This window comes from Canis lupus, chromosome 17, assembly GCF_003254725.2.
Source record: "Canis lupus dingo isolate Sandy chromosome 17, ASM325472v2, whole genome shotgun sequence".
NCBI classification, from domain to species: Eukaryota; Metazoa; Chordata; class Mammalia; order Carnivora; family Canidae; genus Canis; species Canis lupus.
In genome coordinates this window covers 9314751-9335162 of record NC_064259.1, presented here as the reverse complement: position 1 = coordinate 9335162, position 20412 = coordinate 9314751, and the positions used below count along the sequence as shown (strand labels likewise).

At 44.9% G+C, this 20412-nt stretch overlaps 1 long non-coding RNA gene across 1 annotated transcript; it reads right to left on the bottom strand.

Moving 5' to 3' along the window:
• Positions 1 to 5044: 5044 nt before the first annotated feature.
• On the bottom strand, positions 5045 to 14211 carry LOC112664809 (uncharacterized). Its single transcript, XR_003140002.3, has 4 exons — positions 13506 to 14211; positions 13154 to 13245; positions 12817 to 12911; positions 5045 to 11504 (listed from the first exon to the last, which is right to left on the bottom strand). It is a non-coding gene; the product is annotated as an uncharacterized LOC112664809 (long non-coding RNA).
• Between the last annotated feature and the right edge of the window lie 6201 nt (positions 14212 to 20412).

Here is a 20412-nt window from a genome sequence, read left to right as displayed (position 1 = left end):
TAGCCTCTCATAGTGGCTTCTGTCCCTTAGCCATATGCATTTAAGGTTCCTCTGTGTCTTCTCAAGGCTTGATGGCTCAGTTATTTTTAGTACTGAATAATATCCCATCGTCTGGGTGGGCCGCAGCTTACCTGCCCATCCATCCACCTACTGAAGGATGCCCTTGTTGCCTCTACGTCTTGGCAGCTGTGGCGAAAGCTGCTACCAGCCGCCTTGCGCAGGTTTTTGTGGGGACATAGGTTTTCAACTCCTTTGGGCAAATGCCAAGCAGTGGGACTGCGGGATTCTTAAGATGAAAGTGCATTTCGTTTGGTAAGAATCTGCCAAAGCGTCCTCCCAAGGGGCTGTGCCATTTTGCATTCCCAGCAACAGCGAATGAGAGCTCCTGTTTCTCCACAGCCTTCCGAGTTTCTGGTGTCGTCGGTGTTCCTGATTTGGGCCATTCTCAGAAGTGTGCACTGGGGGGATCCCTGGGTGGCTCAGCAGTTTAGCGCCTGCCTTTGGCCCAGGGCGTGACCCTGGAGACCCAGGATCGAGTCCCACATCGGGCTCCCTGCATGGAGCCTGCGTCTCCCTCTGCCTGTGTCTCTGCCTCTCTCTCTTTCTCTCTCTGTCTCTCATGAATAAATAAATAAAATCTTAAAAAAAAAAAAGAACTGTGCACTGGTATCTTGTTTTCATTTGCATTTCCCTGGTGACATGATCTTGGGCATCTTTTCATGCGCTTGTTTGCCATTGGCCCATCTTCCTTGGTGACGTGTCTGTTCATCTGTCACCAATTTTCTGTTTCGTCTTGGTTTTGTTTCTTTTTTTTTTTCTCCAGCTGTATTAAAATATAATTGAGATATGACATTGTGCAAGTTTAAGATTTACAGCATGTTGATTTGATGCACTTATATATTGCAAGATAATTACCACCACCATGTTAGCTAACACCTCCATTATGTCACGTAATTACCATTTATTTTTTGTGATGAGAACATTTAAGACCTATTCTCCTCGCAACTTTCAAATGCATAATATGGTATTATTAACTATAACCACCAGGCCGTGCGTTAGATCCTCAGAAGTTATTTATCTTATAAGCGGGTGTTTGTACCCTTTGACCAACGTACCTCCAATTCCCTCGCTCCCACCACTCTATCCTTGGGATTTTTTGGGGGAAATGCATGATTTTCCTGAGTAATTTTCAGTGATCATTAATACCTTGGAATTCACTTATTTATTCATTCATTCATTTATTCATTTGAAATGGAATTGAACAGGGTGGGGCGCCTAGGTGACTCAGCGGCTTAAGCCTCTGCCCTCGGCTCAGGTCATGATTTCAAGGTCCTGGGATCGAGCCCCAAGTCAGCATCCATGCTCAGCAGAGAGTCTGCTTCTCCCTCTCCCTCTGTTGCTCCCCCTGGCTCCTGCTCTCCCATGCTTTCAATCTCTCTCTCAGATAAATAAATAACATCTTTAAAAAAAAAAAAGAACTGAGATTGAAGTTGTTTCCCTCCTCCCCAGATGGGATAGTTTTATTGACATAAACTTTTTTTTTTCTTGTTTTAGAGATACTTAAGAGGTCAAATTGGTAAGTTATGAAATGTCCTAGCCAAATAGGATTTTCTGAGTAAGTAGGCCACAGTTCCTGAGGCTGTGTCATATTCACTAGTACAGATCATTTGTTACGGAGCAGCAGAGTCCCAGAAAGATTGGTGCCCTACCCACCTCCCTGAAAGTCTGCAAAGTTACTTTCACACCCAGACGTCTGGCTTGACCTAACCCGCTCTGCCTTAACTTCTCCTGTTTTCCCCTGTCCTTCCCTTGCTATCTTCAGAGAGTCCCTCTTCCTTCTCACCTTGACTGCGGGAAAGAGAACCCATAAAGAGATCACGTTCATGCACCATGAGTTTCTATCCAAACTCACATTCTCTCCTGCCCAGAGGAGTAGCTAATGTTGGACCTCTTAGCTAATTGTCAATCGGTGCACATTTCCTCTGGTCCCTGGGTGTGTCCAGTTAATGCCTTCATTTCTTGGCCCTGGAAAGGATGCTCAGGTGAAACAGGAATGCCTTTTTGGTTTGTTTTTACAAGAGGGAGGCAGGATTCGCTTCTTTCAACCACGAAGCATTTTCAATTAAGCTGAGCCGAGTTCAGCAAAGGCAGCTCCACCTGGCATCTCTATCTTGTGTCACCAAACAACGTGCATAATTATGCTTTTCCTTTGAAACTGTAATCGTTTGCTGGTGATTCTAACCTCGATGTCTAGATTCTGTCCTAGAGAGTCGCTTCCAAAGGCAACAACTTCTTTTCTGCCTTTCAGCCACCATTCTGCACTCAGCTCCTACTCTCAGGACATTGGCAGCAGCCACCTGATGTCTCTCCCACCCCCCTGGTCTCCCTGAACTCTGGCTGCCAAGCCAGCCCCTCTGGCTGTTGGAATGCTGGCCTGTGGGATGGCTCTGTCACCCCCATGCCGTTGCCCTGGGCACGACGTCCGCGGCATATAGGCCATTCCTCACTTGCTTCTCTGCTTCTCCAGCCCTGCCTTCTGCCATTGTCCCATGTCAACCTACTTGGACAGCAAGTCCAAGAGAGAGCATGTCGTTTTCTCTTTCCCAACTACCCACTTCATCCTTTAAGATTATGCATGAACTTCATTTCTGCCACAAACTCTTAGGTGACAGTTTCCCCTTCGCCTCAGAATGTCCCAGGTCTAGGGGCGCATGGGTGGCTCAGTTGGTTGAGCAATCAACTCTTGATTTTGGCTCAGGTCATGGTCCCAGGGTCAGAAGGTCGAGTCTGCTTAAGATTCCCTCTCTCCTTCTGTCCTTCCCCCATTGCTGTGAGCCCTGTCTGTCTGTGTCTGTCTCTCTCTCAAAGAAGCCAAAAGTCCCAGGTCTTTCTCTTGTCATTTCTAACACTTTGGATATTCATCAGGTGTCATACTTGACACTTTGTGTCATAGACTTTGTTTGGGTGTCCATGCGCCTACTGACCTACAAGCACCCTGAGAAGAGAAAACCTGTATCTGATTCCATTCCTAGAGACTGGAAAAGTCTCAGGCATACAGAAGATCGGGATGGCCGAGTTTGCAAAGCCTTCCTTTTATATATATATATAAATCATCTTGAATATATTAAAAGACCAGATTTCAGGCTCCTGCAGAAATATAAATATGTGGGAGATATAGTTTCTGCTACCAGGCAACATAGAATGTAGGAGAAGCAATACGCTACATCATTACCGCACGGATACCTTCATTAGGACACTGCATGGGAGGAGGAGCCAGGGAAGAGCGGAAGCTGCTCTAAAGTGGCCGGAGCTATTAGTCAATAAGGTCAAGAACATCGATTGATGCAGCCACAGATAGTTGTTTTTCCAGAAAGACAACACGTCTGGGGTTCCTCGCCTTCCACTGCAGGTGAGGCAGTGCTGAACTTTTCATTGAAAAATGATGATATAGCCCTCGCATAATTGATTGTACTAGCTGCAGAGCCCCAAACTGCAATTTGCCCTGAGCTGAAAGGTGCTAGAAAATGAAATTTCTTGGGAAATTCACTGGAGATTCTCCATGAAAATTAACATGTCCAATTCTCCTCAGGTAGCATACATTAGGTATCTTATTATCCCTCCTCAGTAATTGCAGCCTTTGGGCTTTTTTTGAGCTGAAATTACATAAAGGTAAAATGGAATCTTAGAATTGTATTACTAGGCGGAAATTAGAAAAGACTCCATGAATGTTTCATTGGCTGCTTTTAAATGTAAAAAGGTAGTGGCTACACACATCGGTTACTCAACTCAAACCTCAAGTCCCATGCGTTGGATTTCTATTGCTGCCATAACAAATCACTACACATTTAGTAGCTTAAAACAAGTCACCTGTTAACTCACAGTTCTATAGGTCAGAAGACTAGGATGGCTTCGCTGGTTCTCGGCATAGGGTCGCATAAGGCCAAATTCAAGGTGCTGGCAAGGCTGAGCTGCTTTTCAAGAGCTCTGGGGAAGAACCTGCTTCTAGATCATTCAGGTTGTGAGCTGAAATGAGTTTTTGCAATTGTAGGAGTGGGGTCTCCGTTCTATTGTTCCTGGAGGTCACTCGCTTTTCTTCCCATGCTTTCCAGGTGGCCCTCCTCCAACAACCAGGGTCAAGTGCCTTCTCACACTTCGAGTCTCCCCAGCTTTTACCACATTTCTCTGAGTGCTCCCTGAGAAAGTTCTCTGCTTTTAAGGCCTTGTGTGATTAAGTAAGTCCACCTGGATAACCCAGGATCCTCTCCATCTTAAAATCAGTAACCTCAATCACTTTTGAAACTCTCTTTTGCCCTAGAACACAACACAGTCACAGATTCCAGTTGTTAGGTTGGGGGCATCTTTGGCGGAGCCATGATTCTACCCAGGACAGTATATAAGTGTAGTTTGCCATAGTGTTAATGTGTGGAGCTTTGTCAGTTCATTTTTTTATCTATGTATGGAGGCCAATTAGACAGCTGTTAAAATAAAATAAAATGAAGACCACTTGAAAATACCAGAAGCAGACAGAAACAGGGAAGGGAACTTAATCTAGCTTATTTCATGAGCATAAGCAAAATTTAACTTGAGTTATGTCTTTTAAATCCTTCCAATAATTGGAAATAAAACATAAGCTGTCTTCCTAAGATGGTATAAGATAAGCACTTTTAGCCAATCCCCTGCCACCTGGAAACACCCATTGTAATGACCACTCACGTAAGTCTAAACAACTTTCTCATTCTCACTTTGTAATTCAGCCTGTAATAATGTGCCTCCGAGCTACGTGCCATCTTTGGGTTTGAAGTCTCCCCATTGGCAAACACCTTGTTTTCCACGTGATAAAATGTTCATCACAAGGAAATGTCTCATGTGTCTTCTGATGCAGGTCTATGAATGAATGTGGTAGATTCAGGCACATAATAGATGTTTGATAAATGCAATTCTTAAAGATACTAATGTGTTCATTTCCTTACTCCATAACTAGCCAGTAAAGCCAGTTGAACCCACATACAAACACCAAAACAGACATAATGATTGCCTCTGTACTCACTATCCCTGGTGCTTCCCAAGGAATATTGTCATGAAGATTCCAGGTCAAAGGATGAAAGCTCTTATTTTCTCATGCTCAGACAGAAGGCAAAGGGAGCCAAAGCACAAAACAGGGATATTATTGTCTCTGAGTCCTAGATCCTCAACACTTCCTTCATCTCTGGATGACTCAGTCCACTTCCAATATCTATAAATATAGATCATGTGTGGGAACACTGCAGCCCATTGATTTTCACCTTGTCTTTCTGTGATGGCCATGAACCACCTCCAAGGAACCTAAATGCTGGCAGAGAAAAGACTATAATTACAAAATCAGTTTAACAGTGGTCGCTAAAGAGTACCTCACAGGACAATACCTGATACATAATAAAATCAATGCTGAGTAAGTGGAGTTCAAGGAGAATGTATCTAACACCCAAACGGAGTTAGATATCTTCTTTTTCTCCTATTTACTCCTCATGAGACCATCTCATCTGAAGATACTATCAGCAATTTTGAAAAAACAAACAAACATTGTTTTTAAAGTATTTTGCCAATATTTATCATCAGGAGATTTTTATTTACCCTCAATGATGTTTTCTTAAGCACTCCGATTTCTAAATTCAGGGATCCTAGTGAGCAAATACTATCCAGCAGGTCAGAAACGATGTGATGAAACATCACCATTGATATTGCTGGAGTCGCCTGTTAGAAATTAAGCTTTTTGCAAAATGCCAACAAAGTTTGCGAGGGGTAATTTTTCTGTGCCAAGCACCATATAACAATAACCAAATGTGATTGACCTTAGTATCTCTTAACAATAATCGACTTTGTTACATTTTCCTTGGATTATTACAAATGCAAGACTTCAAGTCCCACAACTTGCTAAAAAGCATCTCTATTTGTCTGTGCTTCTTTCTCTCCCTGAACCAAGAACAGAGTTGCCACCCACATGTATGGTAGTGACTAGCTCACACTTATTTAGAGGCTGGGTGGGAGGAAGCAGGGAAGGAAAGTGGGTCATCCCTTCTCTGCTTTTTTATACAAAACCAGCCAGTTTCAAAGGCCATTGTTTAAAATAAATGGAAAAAAAATTGAAGGCTTCCCCCCCATAGTTCAGAAATGTATTAAAAATTATACATACAAAATTTGTCTCATTTTACCAAAACAACACAAAGCAATCAACACAAGTCTCACATTTCTCATCTCCCCATTGGACTGGCTCAGGAATTTGGTGAATCACGCTGCACGAAGAACAAGCCCACTCCATTCATACAAACAAATTGTTTTTGTTTTCTACTTCATCACTTGTCTGAACAATAGAGTCAGATGTGCTGGTTGACTTCAACTTTCATTAACTCTGAATTTTTTAAACGGATTCCTTGATAGATGATTCTTAGTAAGATTTTGAAAGATTGAGTTGGAAGGATGGATTAAACCCCTATCTTTAGCTATTTCATTAATTCTAAGCTGTGGGATAATTGATTGATTACAAGAGTTTACAGCCTAAGCAGATCTCTATTCTGTGTATCAATAGTGATTGAGATATTTCTTCTATAACATTTATAAGAAGTGCTAGATCTTGCTGCTGGAGGTGTACTGAGAACCGTTTGCTTGTAGCCCTTTATAATTTATAAGGCACTTCCATATGCACGTATCACCACAAAACATCATGAAATGTATGTTTCATGATACCAATTTTATAGTTGAGAAAACCAGGGCCCCAAAGTCTTAGATAACTTGGCTTTGGCCTGGCAAGAACCAAACCAAGCTTTGTTTGACTCAAAGGTAGAATTTTCAATCACTGTCCTACCCCACCTTGCAAAGGAACACTTTTCTTCTTTCTCCTTTGCCTCCTTACCTTCTTGCTTACTCTCTTCCCTCCCACTTGCCCTGAGAGTAGGATGCACCCTTTTTCATTGCAAAATGACCAGTGACCTCCTACTTTCTCCACATGATGCTCTGTGGAGTCCCTTTCTCATGGCCTTTGCCTTAAACTACCGATTTTTAAACCCAGTCTTTAACAATGGGCCTAACGCATACCTGTCTCTGTGCTCAGAAGTAAGGGAACAGAGATGTGACCCAGGACTCTAGTCGGTTTTACAGACCGACTAGAGAAAGTGAATATAAACATTGACTCTGCATATACTTATTGAATGTCCTTGCAAGGCGTTGTCCTTGGCCCTCAACCCTCTGGGGAGAACACAATGGACACAGCCCTTGAACTCAGGGAACTGAAAGTTATCAGTAAAACAGAGTTGACAGCAGATGCTTCATGAAGTGAATGCAAAGATTGAGCAAGACACCATTATCATATGGTGGTGCTCAGTAATAGCCAATCCATCCCTCTACTGTTATTGCTAATGGGCTGTGACCTTCAGAGCTGACCAGGTGCAGACCAATCTAAGTATACCAATTTCAGGTATACTTAGAAATATAAGAAATATCAAATTAGACATATTACTTATTTCCTTCTGAGAATCAGAATTAAACCATATAATATATTACTAGTGTTGCTAATATTTTAAAGTGCCAGTGATGGAGTGCCTGAGTGATGCAGTCTGTTGAGCATCCAACTCTTGACTTTGGCTCAGGTCATTCCTGGGATCGAGTCCCAAGTCAGGCTCCATACTCAGCATAGAGTCTGCTTGAGATTCTCTCTCCCTCTCCCTCTGCCCCTCCCAATCACGCTGTCCCTCTCTCTCTCTCTAAAATAAATAAATTTAAAAAAATAAAGTGCTAACGTTAGAAATTAAAGTACTACTAGTTTTTGAGTATCTATTTTGTGTCTATTTTATTAGATGATATATATGTATATATTTTGCATTATTTCTTCCCACATAACAATCTTGTGAGGGAAGTACTGCTATAGAAGGAGAGAGTGAGGGTCAGGAGATTAAGTAAATGGTTTAAGAACACACAATTTAATCTGTGCCAGTTGTGAAATATGCACCCACTAGCACTGATTCTCAACATGGCTTCATCCCAGGCACACTCAGACTTGCCCTCAAACTCATAAAGGCTTCATGTAGAATTTTAATGCACAGTAAGGTAAAGGGGATAGGAGAAAAGGAATAAACAATCCCTCAGAAAGCTCAGACATGAGTAGAAGCTACAGATGAATCACTATTAGGATTTCCCCCCTTCTTTACAGGAACCTCAATTTGTCAGACAAGAAGAGGTAGAGAAGCATTTAGCTGTCTCCCTGCACCCCAACCAGGTCTGAGAAAATTGCTTCTAGAAGCGCAAATTTGGCTTAAAAGCCTGTGGGCTGACAAAAGAGCTATTTAGACTCCACTAGAAAACTCCATTGCCTATTGTGTTGGTGTGAAGGTAAAACTAAGAGAGATACTTGGGATTTACATATATCGGCTCTTTCGTAGCCCTGAGTACAAGGCTGCTGAAAGTCTGGAGAAAAGCTCTGGCTAGTTTCCATGCCCCTTCAAGGTAAGGCTCCAGAGTCAATGGGGGAGGGAGAGCAAAGGTCACACAGCACCTGCACCTGGAACATTTTGTACGAGTCCCCAGCATGGCAGTGCTAGTTCATATAACCAGACCTGACTTCGACCTTCTCTCTACCAATTAACCAGTGGAATGGTCTCGTGCAGAAATCACTTGAAGCCTCATGTTTCTCCTCTATTAAAGAAGCACCGTACCACTTGACTGGTGATACTGTTGTTAGAACTGATAAGGGATATCTATGGGCTCCTCACAGGAACACGGTTCAGGTCATCAGTATTGTTACTATTACCATCCTCATCATCGCCATCATTTTTTTTTTTTTTTGCATTCTCTTTGCCTGGGATGGCTTTATCACTAGATAACCCTTTAGAAAGCTTTCCAAAATACCATCTGCTAGGGACTGAATGCCACCCCTCCTCCCATTCATATATTGAAACCCAACCCCAAGGTGACTGCCTTTGGAGAGAGGGTCTTTATGGAGGCAATTGAAGTCACAAGTTATGTGAGGTGATACGGATGGGGCCCTGATCCAATAGGATTAATATCCTTATGAGAAGAGAACCAGAGAGCTGGCTCACACTCTTCCTACCATCTGAAGACACAACAGGAAGGCAGCTGTCTGCAAGCCAGGAAGATGGTTCTCACCAGGAACCAAATCGGTTAGCATCCTGAGCTTGGACTTCCAGCTCTGAGAACTATGAGAAATACATTTCTGCTGTCTAAGTCCCCAGGCCTGTGGTGGTTTGTAATGGGAGCTCTGGCTGACAAATACACCAACCATCTCCTACAACCTCAGGAAAGATGTGTCCATGGGATGGTACTGCTCTGCTTCTGAACGTTCCACCTTTCTTCTGTAATAGCAACAGTCCCTGAGCTAAATTATAAGCGTTTGAATGCACGTCATCTCTCCTAACAGGTGGACTCACCTCAGGATGGCCAGCCTACAGCACAGAAATGGACATTCCTAGCAGATGCTTAGTGACTACTGAATACATCAGCGGGTTCTCTGATATATGCTGCTCCCAACGGTTAATATTTGCTTGCTTTAGATAGAGAGCACTTTATTTGTGCTGTCCTCTATACTTGGACTTAATGTAACATGTCACGTCCCTATTACTTATGCAAATGTCTGCCTCCATCCATTGGCCTGAAGTATAGTAACCTATCCGTTGTACCCTGAGAAACATCTGGAACTCTGTTTAGGTTAATATATGACTGTGGAAGAACAGCATAATAATTTGGTAGACTCGCCTGGAGGCTGGAGACATTTTATTTGCTGGAATTTCAAGGTTGGTGGGAGAGGCATGAAGATCTGAGGTAGGAGCAGACACTTCCTAGGGAGATGGACAGAGCCAGAAATCAAATGCTAAAAAATGCAGGTGTTGGAAAGCTGTCTGGCAGGAGGGGTGGTGCCTATAAGGGGTGGTCAAAAGCCATACAGGAGTGATGAGACTCTTCAAATTTTCAGAAATATTAACTAGATCCATAATACTGGATCATTAGTGCAAGTGATTTTTTTTTTTTTTTAATGAGAATGAGTTAAGGGGTAGAATTTTGACTCAGTGTGGGGCAGTCAGGGCCAAGGTCGGTACAATCCACAGGAGAAATAGAGGTAAACAGTGGGAAGGAAAGTCCAAATCCTCAGAATTCTCCCCAGGAGTCCATCCTCATCCAAGCCAAGAAGCTGGGGTTTGAGCCAAGCTTACTTGAACCCCCAGTGATCCCAGAGGGCATCAGGGCTGCACACTAATGGAGCTTAGTAAAGAGTTCTGGGGGCAGCCTGGGTTTAGCATCACCTTTGGTCCAGGATGTGATCCTGGGGACCTGGGATCGAGTCCCACATCGGGTTCCCTGCATGGAGCCTGCTTCTCCCTCTGCCTGTGTCTCTGCCTCTCTCTCTCTCTCTCTCTCTTTCTCTCTCTCTCCCTGTGTTTCTCATGAATAAATCAATAAAATCTTAAAAAAAAAAAAAAAGAGTTCTGGGCCCCTGCTCTGAGCAAGGCCTTTGGCTGAATGTTGACACTTCAAAGATAAGACACAATCCTCACCCGAACTCTGAAGATGCTACTATTGCTTAGAGATTCATATTCGTCTGCAAGCGAAATAACCATTTGCATTTGGAAACCCAGCATGGGAGGGAAAGTGGATCAGAGATGGAGAAGAGCACAGAGGAGGTTGGCACTGCCTTCACAGCCTTCACTAAAAACCTGGGTGTGCGCAAAGATCTGTGTCCTTAGATCTCTTATAAAGATGAGCAAACACAAATCCAGTGCATGGAATTGACTTGGCCAAGGCCACACCCTTATGATGAGAATATAGGGACCACACCACATCTCCCCCTGCCGGGCAGGAGGGTGTGGGGAAGAACTGCAGACGCTGGGATGCCAGTACCAGGGTCACCACAAAGTCACTTCCTTGCAAATCCCGAGATCATATGAAAACGAAGAGTGAAGGGACTTTACAAACTCCTCTTAGAGGTTTGAGGTAGTCCATTCATCATACATATTTTTTTTAATTTTTCTTTTTTACTTGTTCATTTGAGAGAGAGAGACAGAGAGAGCATAAGCAGGGGGAGAGGCAGAGGGAGAGGGAGAAGCAGACTCCCTGCCAAGCCGGAAGCCCAACATGGGGCTGGAGCCCAGCACCTGGAGATCATGACCTGAGCAGAAGGTGGATGCCCAGTCATCTGGGCCCCCCGGGTGCCCCTATCATGCATATTTTGAATGACACACGCACAACCACAGATACATTCATAAGTATGTAAATGCAATCCTATTACCATGCCATGGTTAATGCAACTTAGTTTTGCCTTTTTTCTATAGCTTTCTCCCTTTGTACCTTCCCCCTCGCCTTATCTCTTCCATGTATCCTCCATTTTCATACGCTTTGGTTCACTCCATTCATTCGTTCACTCTACATATATTCATTAAATACTAGTTATGTGCCAAATATTATACCAGTTGCTGAGGATGAAGCGATGAGTAACAGCAAACAAACAACCACACAGAGTTCTCATCCTGTGGGGAAAAGGAAAGCAGGACAGGGGGTTAAAACTGTTGGGGAGAGTGGGTGAGAGTGGAGATGCCTGGTGTGCAGTAGGGTGATCTGTGAATAGATACACGCACACATATATCAAACTTCTGGTGCTGTTTTGCAAAAATGGGATAATACTATACTCATATGTTCTACTGCTTTCTTTTTCCGATCAGTAATGCCTTGTGGAAACCCTTCCCAAGTCAGCCTGGTGAGCTCTGATGCCTTCCTTTGAGTAGTTGTGTAGTATTCTACAGTGTGAGTACAGGGCACATGGGTGGCTCAGTCAGCTAAGCATCTGCCTTCAGCTCAGATCATGATCCCAGAATCCCAGAATCGAGCCCCACATTGGGCTCCCTACTCACTAGGGAGTCTGCTTCTCCCTCTGCCCTTTGTCCAGCTTGTTCTTTCTCTTTTTCTTTCAAATAAATAAATGAAATATTTTAAAAATAAAGTGTGAGTATGCCAAACATTACTTAGCTGTTCACTACTGATGGGAATCCTAGAATTATTTTATTTAATTCTTATAAAAGTCCAAGGTGATGGATGAGAAATCAGTGGGGCTTGTAGCCAATGTCCACATTTTCTCATAATACAAATGAGTGCCATTAAACACAGCCTTGCTACAGACAAGGCTTGCAGTGGTGGAGAAAGGGACCCTTGGCTTTTGATTTCCCTTAATGGGCTCTCACCTCTTCCTTGTCACCCCATAAACTTGAGGCTGGCTTTGACTTTGTTCTTGGATGGAGCTTCTGGGGTAGACCAGAAGCTGTAAAAATCTAGAATCAACTAACATCAGAAAAGATCTTAGAAGCTAGCTGGTCTGGTTGCCTCAGTCTCTAAGTGGGAAAAATGGAGATCTACAAACAAGAAAGGACTCCTTGGGGTGCCTGGATGGCTCAGATGGTTGAATGTCCAACTCTTGATTTTGGCTCAGGTCATGATCTCAGGGTCGTGAGATCAAGCCCACGTTGAGCTCTGCACTGAGCAGGGATTATGCTTGTCCCTCTCCCTCTTCTCCTCCCCCCGGTGTGTTCTCTCTCTCTCTCTCTCAACTAAATAAACAAAATCTTAAAAAAAAAAAAAAAAAGAATAAAACTCCCCAAGGTCACACAGGCAGTTTGTGACAAAACCTAAAGGATACACTCAGATCTTTTGAATTCCAATTTAGTATAATTTAAATCTCTTGTACTCCAATATACAGTGTGTGTGTGTGTGTGTGTGTGTGTGTGTGTAGATACTGCAATAGGAGAGCTTTTTCCAGAGGAAAGAGGAAAGTAGAGGACATAGGCTTACCTGGGAGATGAACCAGGAATGCATGTGTGTGTGTGTGTGTGTGTGTGTGTACACAGGTGCAGAGCACAGATGGAAGAAACTCAATCTGGCATCATCTGGGAAGACAGAGGGATACAGTAACAATAACTAACTTTGTCTATTCCGGGTCCTTTCAAGCAAAATTTCTAGATAATACCAAGGGGCATGAATATCCCAGGGGAATCTCTGGAATAAGACTTTAGATGTCAGCATAAGATCAGGCTCACTTGTGTATGCTCTGCCCCAAATCACAGACCCATCGATAAAAAAGAAAAAAAAAAGGAAACAATTTCCATTTCTGGCCAATAAAACTCCATACCTTTGCTCTTGGAGGGTTAGCAGAGACAAGGAATTGGTAATGGAGACTGGGAGGCAACAGATCTCTATTTCAGGGTCAATTTAGCACATTTCCTGAAAGAAATAAGTCCTTAGTTTTCTCAGATGGGAGACACCCATTCTTGGGAAGCAAAAGTGAGTGTTTTTCTCCTCTTTCAAATGGCCTGTCACTTGCCGTTCAGCAGTAAACATTCCCAAGGAGATGTTTCACCCCCAAGATAAAAATCTGTGTTCTCTCCACATGAAAAAAAAAAAAAAAAAACTTGTATTTTTTTTTTCATGATCTGTGTCCTTTGCAAAATATTACTGCCAATCATATCACCATTAAGTCTTACCTTAGGAGTTTCATGTCGTTGACACTGCCTGGTCAAATTGAGTCTTGCAAAAGTGATTTTTAGCAAGCTTGTACTCAGTCACGACTCTCACATTCTTGAAGCATTCCTTTGGGTCCCCATCGACACGGTAGGCTGAAAAACTGTTAGGGAAAAAGGGAGACAAAACAAAAACAAAAGCAGAAGACGAGCCACAAAATTTACGAGCTCTATTTGATTTGCATTTACTCATTTACCTACTGGGCGCCGGCCAAGCTAGGTTTCCTCCACACAACAGTTTCCCAGAGAAGATCTTGCTCTGGCTTTGGAGATGAGGAATGAACATTAAAAGAAGGAACTTGTCACGACAGAATCACCTGGAACGGGAACAAAATTCTGTGTGCGCACAAGGCCGGGGGTCTCCCCACCGCAACGTGCTGCTGGTGAGAAAGGTGTTAGGGTGTTGGAAACCATTCGACCCAGGCTGGGTCTTGGGCACCTGACTCAGAGCAGCCAACTGTGGAAAATAATAAAGGAAATGAAATCCCCTTGGGAAGGAGCAGCGGATAAAGCGAGGGAACATGGGCGTTCTCCTGGATGGGCCCCTGGGGCTTCCGAGAAACCACGACCGCAAAGCAAAGCAGAGGGCCTGCCCTGCGTTGTGCAACCTCCTTTCAGAAAGGCTCCCCGGCCTGGGCTCCAGCGGGCCTGTGGCAGGACAGCCCCCCCCCCCCCCCCCCCCCCCCGCCCCGCTCCCCTGGAGCTGGCTTCTAGAGCCCAAGCGGCAAGGCAGACGTGAACTTGGGGATCCCGGCTGGCTGGCTGGCTGGCTGGCCGGAGGGACAGCCGGCAAGGGTTGAACAAAGCAATCCTGCTTCCTTTAGTCTGAATTAGACAAAAATGCTCCCGTTGCCAGGGATGCCTCCCCGGCCAGCGCCGGCTGTTGGGAAAAGCCCGGCTCCGACAGCAGCTGTAAATCACCAGGCGGCCTCTCTCTGGGAGCCCCACGGCAGCCAACGTGCACAGAGCGCTTTAGCAGGAAGCTTCCAGCACAGCTCAATCTGGGGAGGCAGGCAGGAGATGCCAGGAGGCTTTAAGAGCTGAGCTGAGGTCCCCCGAAAGAGGAAAGCAGGGAGACACTTCTTGGAGGAGGAGGCCCTTGCAAGGGCTGGAACATCTGGGGCTGCATGTGGGTCCCCCCCACCCACCACCATCACCACCCCCACCCCCACCCCCCGGGAGCTGGGGCTCCAGGCAGTCTCTCCCCCACCCTGCCTCCTGTTCCTGCATTCCGAAATGGGAATTGTGGGGAGGCCCAATCAGGAGACGAGAATGCTGCTTCCTCTCCCCTCCCGGAATACCCCCTCTCTCCACATGCTTCCTTAGACAGGAAACTTTAAATTGCTGGGACGGGCCACCCTAATTGCTACTCTTTTAATAACTCGGTTCACCCTTTGGAGTCTCTGTAAACATCTTGGAAGCCGTGTAGCATGGCCAGGAAGGGAGGCATATGCTCACCTCTCCTATGGGGACTGGATTCTGGGGAATCGGAAGAGGGAGTGGATCAATGCCCCCTCCCCCGTAGCCCTGATCGCTGCAGCCCCCCAGTACTTACATACTTCTGCCCACAGGTGTCCACTTAATTTCCCTGTTCCCCACAATTGGCAGACGGTTTGCTTTCCCTCCTTCTACCCACCAGCACGCATGCTTAGCTGCAGGGCAGCCTGACATTCAACTTTTTCCTTTACACCTTCAACCTAGAAAGGACTTAGAGAAGTCATTTCATTTTGTAAATAAGAATTCTGAGACAGGGACACCTGGGTGGCTCAGTCGGTTAAGCGTCTGCCTTTGGCTCAGGGTGTGATCCTGGGTCCCAGGATCGAGTCCCGCATCGGTCTCCCTGCAGAGAGCCTGCATCTCCCTCTGCCTGTGCCTCTGCCTCTCTCTCTCTGTATCTCTCATGAATAAATAAATAAAATCTTAAAAAAAAAAAAAGAATTCTGAGAGAGGAGCACCTGGTGGCTCAGTCGGTTAAACACCTGCCTTTGGCTCTGGTCATGATCTTGGGGCTGAGCCCCAAGTTGGGCTCTGCGTTTAATGGGGAGCCTGCTCCTCCCTCTTCCTCTGCTCCTCCTTCTTGCTCATTCTCTCTCTCTCCCATAAATAAATAAATAAATAAATAAATAAATAAATAAATAAAATCTTAAAAAAGAGAGAGAGAGAGAGAGAGAATTCTGAGAGAACTCAGAAAAGTAGAACGATTTGCCTTGACAATTCAGCAAGGCAGTATCAGAGTAAAAAAACCCAGCGCCAGCATCTCATGGTACCTGCCCAGCCTCCCTCCTGCCCCAGCTGCTGTTGCAGAGACCCCTGGGCCCTCCCGTAGCTGCCATCAGGCTTGGGGTCTGGGGCTCGTAGAGCCAGCTTTCTCTGCAGCATCACGTAAGGTTTGTATCCCTTTCCTAGAATCTCGATTCAGAGTAAACAAGTGGAAAGAATTATTTGAAAACCAATGAAATGAAATGGAATTGGGAAATACTCATAAGTTCCTCTGGACCCATCTGGGTTTTTTAACTTCTGTTCTTTCTGGATGCTTGCTTTATTTTACACTGATTTGGGAGGTCAGACACCTATAGTTTGTCAGAACTTCAGGTATTTGATTCAGAGGTAGGTGAGAGGGTTTGAGAGCTATTTGCTATTTTCTATTTCTTCTGTCATCAGACAGCAAACTGTCAAAATCCCCTTGTCTTGGAGGGGACCGGGCTGGGGCAAGGCAGGCCATCTCAGCAGCAAACTGACCAGTTTGAGGGCATCAAATTCTCCCCAGCCAGGTGATAGGCCCTAAGCAAGAGGGAGAGAAACACTGCTGATGCTCAGACCATACAGGAACAGAGTTTAAAAGGATCTGTACCAGGTGCAGATCTGACCACAGCACCAGGTGGAACTGAGTTTGGAAAAAAGCATCCAAGGACCCAGAGAAAGGATTGTCCATCTGTCCTGGGCATGGGCACTTGTCTGCAGCTGCCTTCAGGAGCTCCTGGGCAAGTCGTTCTTCAGGGAGCTGCTGAAAGCAGTGGCAAGAGCCCAACACAAGAAGGTAACTTGTGTCAGGAGGCCAAAGACTTCTTAAAAATGACGCACAGTTCACAGTGTTTTAATATACAGGAAGTTTCCTGGGAATATCCTAACTCTGAGTTTGGGCACAAGGCATTCCGGGATTTCAACTACAAATGGCTTCTAAGGAAGGAGAACAAAGAATTAGAAAATCTACATTGAGTTGGATGAGCAAAGGGAGCTAAGGCGATCTCCAGTGTCAACCCCAATGGGTGGCAAGGGAACTCCGGGGCCCCATCAGCCAAAGAAAATGAAGATCATTATTTCTTTCTCATAGAGTTAAAGATCGGTCATGGTGATGCTGGGGATGAAGTGGTTGATAGAACAGGGTGGAGAGGGCCGGAGGTCGAGGAGGAGGAGGAGGAGGGCTATGATGGAGGTGGCGTGTGTCTTGGGAGCTGATGACACCAAGACCCATCCTGAATCGACCACAGCAGAGTGAGTTAGCAGGTCTCATTCTGCACCCTCACACCCCACCTGCCTCAGGGTGAGACTTCTAAAATCTGATAGAAATACTGGAGCTCAAAATTGGCTCAGGAACTCTGTTCCATAAAGGATGATCCAGCTGGAAGAATCTGTGGCAGGGTGGGAGTTGACAGCATTTATCACGGAGAGATTTTACTGATAAAATAAAGCACAACAAGGTGTGGCCACCCGTCGTGTGACGTTCAGGATCTCTATGTATTTAGGTAATGTTACGAGAACACAGTGACAAAACATAAGCCTCCCTGCAAGTCTCGAACCCTATTTAGGGAGGAGGTTGACACACGTTGTTCTATGAATCTCATCTTGAAAACACTGTGTTCAGGGATGCCCAGAGCTCAGTGGTTGAGCATCTGTCTTTGGCTCAGGTCATGATCCCAGGGTCCTGGGTTCAAGTCCTGCATCAGGGTCCCTGCAGGGAGCCTGCTTCTCCCCCTACACGTCTCTGCCTTTCTCTGTGTCTCTCACGAATAAATAAATAAAAACTTTTAAAAAAAGAAAGAAAAGAAAATACGGTATCTACATTTTGAGCATTTATTGGATAGTTGTCACAGAGGGTCATGGATGGATACGTGCTATTTGGGAGGAAAGTCAGGAATGTGAACACGATACTTTCGATTCTTTACCAGGAATCCTGGCATCTAGGTCAATTAGGTTGTGACAATGTAAAATTCCCTCGGCATTTCTTGAATGGCCACATGGTTATATAGAGGGCACAGGAGGGAAAGAGTTATACCACCTAATGAAATAAAATCTTGCTTTCATCTGTACCTGGGTGAGTCCCTGCACAGAATGGGGAGAGAGTATGGGGAGAGGGGGCCAGTGTAGGAGTCATCCCGCCCAGAGTGTCAGTGCTGACCGACCATCTTACCAACTACAACGATTTAAGCCGGTTGACTAACCTCTCCAAACTGGATTTTCATATTGCAAAAAGGACTATAAAACTTCACTTAAAAAAAAAAAAAGATGTAAGTTAATTTTCTTCAAATGCCTACCATGGAGCTTGGCAAATAGTAAATATTCAGCAAGTGGTTAATCACTCTATATGGACTTGAGTGAACAGGGTGTATTTTCTAGGTAATTAATGCTAACCCCTTTCAGTTCCCAGAAAAAGATTTTCATGAGAACTTTAATTCCCTTTTCCCCAGTCTCTAAGTGCTATCACTTAAATGACATAACATTTTCTTCACGGTGCAAGATCCTCCTAGAAAATAATAAATGCTTCCTGAGGGGTTTTCTATAAATATACATGTTCTCGGAGTTCTGTACCCTTCCATAGTTTCTTAGCTGCCATATTACATTTTTACAGCCGCACGATGTGTCTTACTTAACAGGAAGAGAGGACGCATGATGCATTCGTGCACAACTGGGCCTGGACTTCCGAGCTGTGGCTTCTAGGGCCCGAAGCTCCAGTGGGAGACCGCGTAACTCAGTGCCCGTGACCCTGCCACTCTGTGCCTCACTATCCTTCTATGAAAACTAAGAAATACCTCCAGGAGGCCTTTCTGTGCCTCCTCTCTGGTTTTGTTTCCAGGAGTCACTTTTCTCTCAGAAAGCATTTTAGAGGCCCCTCTGAGGAGTTCTGAGGCAGGATTTCAAGGAGACCAGAGGAGACCCGTGGGTTTGTTTGTTTGGTTGGTTTTGTTTAGTTGTTTGTTTTGTGAGCTGTTGTGGTATGTGCAGGTGTAGGGATGTGATGTGGTCTTCGTGGGGAAAAAGCAGATGCTTGTTTGGTTGCCAGAGAGACAGAGATCAGCCCACGTGTTGCAGATTAATATGACCCTTCAATTCATGGACCCCTCAGTGCAAGACCAACACAGAGACTTTTTATCAGCATCTTCTTTCATGGGAAATGCATCGAGGCACTTTCCTCAGACATGACATCAGTCTTAGTGGAGCTCTGAACGAAAAGCAGGGAGGCCAGTTTAAACCGAAGCAAAACCAAAGAAAGGGACACGGAGATGCAGAGAAAGACCAAATGACAGAAAGAGAGAAAGAGCCAGAAGGGAAGAAAAAAAAAGAAAAATGGAAAGGGATTCAGAGCACAAGCTGAAGGAGACCTCGACTATTTTCACATTAGGCATGTCTTTTTTCCCATAATGACAGTTACTTCATATCCTCCCAAAGTTGGCATGTTTCTCTTGGGAAGATAAACCCTCTTTGGCAAGCTCCCCACATGCGAGCTGAAGCAGGAAGCCCGAGTCATCACTGCATTATGCAATCCTGCGTCCGGCCAATAATTGCCTATCTGACATGCTAGCCTCCCACATTCCTGAGATTCATCTAGAACAACCAGAAGATTAGATTAGTGTGTATTTTCAGCTAGCCGCCATCACTCTTAACTGGTGTGTCTCCTTCTGTCAGCTGAATCAGGGATAGGGAGCCTCTGTCAGCTGAGGCACTCCTGTCTGTCAACTGTCCTGTCAATGATGTCTGTCCCTCGGTCAACAAGTTCTTCCTATGGAGAGAAGGGGGGACAGAGCTTCAGAGAAGATCAGCCTTCTCCTCAGCCGCCATTACCAAAGTGACGCAGGGGGAACTCTGTGGCCACCGAGCAGCCAAGAATAATTTAAAAAGTCTAGGTGAGCAGATCATGGTTCCAGCTCGAGAATCTGCAGACAACAGTCCAGAGAACGCAAGTGAAGGCTTAGGAGCATGGAAATGTGGCCCTGGGTCTGCCATCTATTGGCTGTGAGATTAGAGATGTCTCCTCATCTTTCTGAACCTCAGTGTCTTTCTTTATCTGTGAGTTAGAAACACAATAATATACCACACCTTCTTTATCCATTCGTGTGTCGAAGGACATCGTGGTTCCTTCCACAGTTTGGCTATTGTGGGCGTTGCTGCTTTGCACATTGGGGTGCAGGTGTCCCGGTGTTTCACTGCATCTATATCTTTGGGGTAAATCCCCAGTAGTGCAATTGCTCAGCCATCAGAAAGGACAAATGCCCACCATCTGCTTTGATGTGGATGGAACTGGAGGGTATGATGCTGAGTGAAATAAGTCAATCGGAGAAGGACAATTATATGGTTTCACTCATATATGGAATGTAAGAAATAGTGAAAGGGATTATAAAAAAAAAGTTTATAAAAAAAGAAGGGGAACTGAGTGGGAAATGTCAGAGAGACAAACCAGGAGAGGCTCCTAACTCTGGGAAACACACAAAGGTCAAGGAAGGGGAAGTGGATGGGGAGTTGGGGTGACTGGATGACAGGCACCGAGGAGGGCACTTGATGGGATGAGCACTGGGTGTTATACTATATGTTGGCAAATTGAACTTCAATAAAAACAAATAAAAAAAAAAAGAAACACAATAATAATCACTTCATCAGG